The sequence below is a fragment of the Palaemon carinicauda genome, chromosome 6, assembly GCF_036898095.1.
Source record: "Palaemon carinicauda isolate YSFRI2023 chromosome 6, ASM3689809v2, whole genome shotgun sequence".
Classification (NCBI taxonomy): domain Eukaryota; kingdom Metazoa; phylum Arthropoda; class Malacostraca; order Decapoda; family Palaemonidae; genus Palaemon; species Palaemon carinicauda.
The window spans coordinates 69,669,185-69,674,184 of record NC_090730.1 but is presented as its reverse complement, the minus strand read 5'-3'; positions in this window follow the sequence as shown (position 1 = coordinate 69,674,184).

Sequence of the window (5,000 nt, the reverse complement as noted above, 5' to 3'; positions counted from 1 at the left end):
ATTTTCTTGTGAGTTCCCGAGAACCATTATTTGTTGTCTTGAATATGTGTAAGTGTATTTAATCTCACAAGGTTGATTTAAGTTCTTGTTTATAATAAATATTGTTAAGTTTTCTTGCGTCTTTGTTTCCGTCTTTCCTTATCACTGACGTATTTTTACCGACTGCAATCCATGAGAATTTAAGAACCTGCATTACAACCTGGTAGGTTGTAACAGTTGGCGACCTTGCCAGGATTGCACTCGGGTGTACTCGGTGGTTTGGTTGGCGGATCGGTGCTCAGTGAATTTATCAATATTTGTTATTGTTTAGTGTGTTGCCTTACTCCCCCTTTAATTTTGAAATCATGGGTGAATATGTTTTTGATCCCGCAGAATTTTTAGGATCAGCAGATTGTCTTAGGCATCTTCCTGTATTAAGTAAAGAGTGTTTGGTGAGTTGTGCTCGCTGGTTAGGTGTCCCAATTAGGGCTGCGAACACTAAGGCCCAGTTGTTGTTAGCTGTAGAGAGTAAGGTAGCTCAGGGTATGGCTGAAGGAGAGAATTTAGCTAGAGATTTTGACAGTGTTGATGATAGTGGTTCGGAGCGCGAGGATAGTGTGATTGATGATGTGAGTGTGAATCCAGGCCTTTCTTTGTTTGAGGACCCCCCTCGTACTGGAACTATTTTTGAAGGAAATGCTAAATTGCAAGATAAAGGTAACGTGTCTACAAACCCATTTGTTGTAGAAAAATCTGTCCCAGATAATGTAGTTCCAGTGCAGCCTGTGTTGTCCCAAGAGGACTATGAATATAGATTAATTTGCAAGAGGATAGAGTTAGTGAAACTTGAGTTTGAGGAGAACGAGAAGGTGCGGAGACATGAACTAGAGATGGCTAAAGTAAATTTGGAGTTGGCTAAATTACAAAATGTTCCTAATAAATTGAGTACTCCTTGTGGTCCATATGTCGATAAATTTAATATAGGGGCAGCTTTGAAGTTAGTCCCTGTATTTGACGAAAAAGATGTGCCGGAATTTTTTAAAGCATTTGAACGGGTAGCTACCAGGTTGTCTTGGCCCGCCGAGATGTGGACAGTCTTAATTCAGTGTAGGCTGGTGGGCAAGGCAATCAGGGTTTATAATTCTTTGGAGGAGGGCGTAGCCCGTGATTATGGTAAAGTAAAGGCGTTGGTCCTCAAGGCTTATGATCTTGTCCCTGAGGCCTATCGTCTAAAATTTAGAAATTTTAGCAAGCATGCTTCCATTTCATATGTTGAGTTTGCTAGGCTCAAGGAGGAGCAATTTGATAATTGGCTGAAGAGTCGTCAGGTAGTCTCTTTCTCCTCCTTGAGGGAATTAATGTTATTGGAAGAATTTAAGAAATATTGTAGTAAAGAACTGAGGATATACTTGGAAGAGGTGAAAGCAGCTAACCTAAGTAAAGCGGCTCAGATTGCCGATGAATTTATTTTAACCCATCGAGCAGGGTCCGGCAATTTTGGGTCTCAGGGTCTAGATATCCAGTCTGCCAAGCCAAATGATGGTAATAATAAATCTAATAATGTAGCTAACAACAGGGTAAAGCATTCAGGTGTTCCAACCTCTTATAAGAATGAAAAGACTCAGGGAAATATTTCGAATGGAGAGCCCTCTAGATTCTTCTCCAAAAACAGGGTAGTGTCTGGTAATGTGAGCAAAGGTAATGGGACCTGTTTTTGGTGCAATAAGCCTGGACATTATCAAGCTCAGTGTAATGCCAGGAGGAGGTATCTGGAGAGAAATAATAACAATATTGACAATCCTATATCTGTAATAACAAATAAGACTATTCCTAACACCCCCAAGGTTGAGAATCCACCGGTAACGGAAGGTAGCAATGTAAATAGTGGTGATGACAGCAATGTAAAACCAACTGGTAATAGACCTTCATGACTCTATGATAAATATATATGGCCTGGTAGACTGGTTACGAATTCAGGAATTCTAAAGGTAAAATTTTTGCGAGACACAGGGTCAGCTCGTTCTTTAGTATTAAGGGAATCTTTAAATGGTTTAGTTGAATATTCAGGGAATTACGTGATTCTGGGAGGTTTCCCGAATACTGTGGTTTCAGCTCCACTGGTGGAAGTTGAATTATCATTCCCTGGGTATAATGAGGTAACAGAGTTGGCTGTGGTGGAGAAACTCCCTATTCCAAATATAGATGGTATTTTAGGAAATGACATGGTAGACCATAGGGGTCTGGAATTATTCCCTATTGTGACTGTGAATGCTTGTCCTGTGACGGTGGTGACTCGGGCCTCCGCTAAGGCAGCTGATTTGATAAATGATGATGACTTAGATTTAAGTAGTTTAGAAGTAGAGTTAGAAAGGCCCGGGCCAGTAGGTAGTCCTAGTAGTACTAGTAATATCTTGCAACTTGATTGGGACCGTTTAACGTTTATTGAGGCTCAGAAACAAGAGTTTGATTTTGAGTTGGGTGACACAGCCGATTTAACTAAACCGAGGTTTTGTGTAATGAAAGGTTTGTTATATCGAATTAGTCGTCCATCTACACATGATCTGAACAAAACTTCTCGAGTGGAACAAATTGTGGTTCCCTCACAATTTAGGGAGTCTGTTTTGAAGTTGTCACATGATGATTCTTTTTCTGGTCACTTTGGAGTATTTAAGACGTTCAAAAGATTAGCAAAATGTTTTTGGTGGCCAGGATTGAAATCATCAGTAAAACAATTTGTTAGTAATTGCGAGGTTTGTCAGGTGATGGGAAAGCCCAATCAAGTGATCCCTAAAGCACCTCTAAATCCCATTCCTGCAATTGGGGAACCTTTTGTGGAATTGGTTATAGATGTGGTGGGGCCTTTGCCCAGAACAAAGACTGGGTTTACTCATCTCCTGACCATCATGGACCGAGCTTCTAGATTTCCTGAAGCATTCCCAATGAAAAAGATAACTTCCAATGCAGTATTTGAGAAGCTTGTTGAATTTTTCTCCCGATACGGACTTCCTCGTAAAATTCAGACCGACTGTGGGACGAATTTTACGAGTAAGGTATTTAGGGGTAAGTGTGCGGAACTGGCCATTCAGTGCACTACCAGCGTACCTTACCATCCCGAGAGTCAGGGTGTGGTGGAAAGATTCCACCAGACACTTAAATCAGTTTTAAAAAAATACTGCTATGAACAAGGAGAGGATTGGGAGAAGGGACTTCCCTTTGCTCTCTTTGCCATAAGGAACCATCCAAATGCATCTACAGGTGTAGCTCCCTTTGAGCTGATCTATGGGCACAAAGTACGTGGTCCGTTGGAGATTTTTCATGAATTGTTATCATCTGGGCAGAAAAAGGAACTTAATGTGATGAAATTTGTAGAGAATTTACGGAAAAAGTTAGCCATTGCGTGGAAATTTGCAAGAGAAAATTTGGCTTCCTCCCAAGTAATCATGAAATCAAATTTTGATAAGAAAACCAAGGTGCGATCGTTTGAGCCTGGGGAATTGGTATTGGTGTTGAGTACAGACTCAGACAATTTCCTTGAGCCAAGGTATAAGGGGCCCTGGAAGGTTTTGAGAAAATTGTCTGAAGTGAATTATGAAATTGAAGCCCCCGGGACCAAACGAAAGTGCCGGGTCTTTCATATTAATAGATTAAAATCTTATATTTCAGGTGGTAGGGATCCTTTAGCTATAGTGTGTGAACCTGAGTCTGTAGAAGTAGAGTCTCCAGAGGATAACTTTGAGGACTTGGTTGGTCAGGTATCTTCTGATGCTCTCTTTAATAACGTTCAAAATCTAGAGGTTTTGAAAAGAGAGCTGGACCATCTGGAAGTTACCCAGAAAAGGGACATTATTAATTTAATCTGTTCTTTTCCAGAAATATTTCTTAGTTCGCCAGGTAGGACGAGGTTGCTTCAGCATGATGTGGATGTGGGCAGTGCTTCTCCCGTAAAACAGAGTCCTTATCGACTAAATCCAGTGAAAAGGGACATAGTCGAGGAGGAAATAAAGTATATGCTGAAACACGACCTCATCCAACCTTCGATAAGTCCTTGGAGCTCTCCGATAGTTTTAGTTAAAAAGTCTGATGGAAAGTACAGAATGTGTGTGGATTACCGTAAAGTTAATGCCAGTACCAAAAATGACTCTTTTCCTTTGCCTCGCATTGACGACTGTCTCGATCAGATAGGGTCTGCAAAATTCATAACCAAGTTGGATTTGCTGAAAGGGTATTGGCAAGTGCCCCTGTCTGATCGAGCCCGGGAAATTTCCGCATTTGTAACTCCCTTTGGGCTTTACGAATGTAAAGTGATGCCCTTTGGGATGAAAAATGCTGCATGCACCTTTCAGAGGCTTATGAACAGAGTCATTTGTGGGTTGAAAGGCACTGAGATTTATATTGATGATTTAGTTGTTCACAGCAATGATTGGCAAACTCATATAGTAAGATTGAGAAAAGTGTTTGAAGCTTTGAGGGATGCCGGTCTTGTTGTGAACTTGGGTAAGTGTGAATTTGGTAAAGCCAAAGTGTGCTATTTGGGTCATGAGGTTGGTTTGGGTCAGGTAGCCCCTAAACAAGCCAATCTCGATGCCATTTTAAATTTGAAGAGGCCGAGTAATGTCAGGGAAGTTCGGAGAGTCCTTGGAATGACAGGTTATTATAGAAGGTTTGTGCGAAACTTCTCGGACATTGCTCAGCCGCTTACTAAGTTATTGGAGAAAGGACAGAAATTGGCGTGGTCTCCTCAATGTGAGGAGTCTTTCATTAAACTCAAGCTGGTGCTGATATCAAACCCAATATTAATATCCCCTGATTTTCAGAAACCTTTCATTATCGCGGTGGATGCTAGTGATGTGGGCATTGGAGGTGTTCTCTTTCAGAGAAATGGGGCTGGAGAGGTACTTCCCGTGTCTTACTTTAGCCGTAAACTATTGGCAGCAGAGAGGCGGTATTCAACTATCGAGAAGGAGGCCTTGGCCTTGGTTCGTACTTTGTTACATTTTAAACCCTATGTGACCAATTTCTCC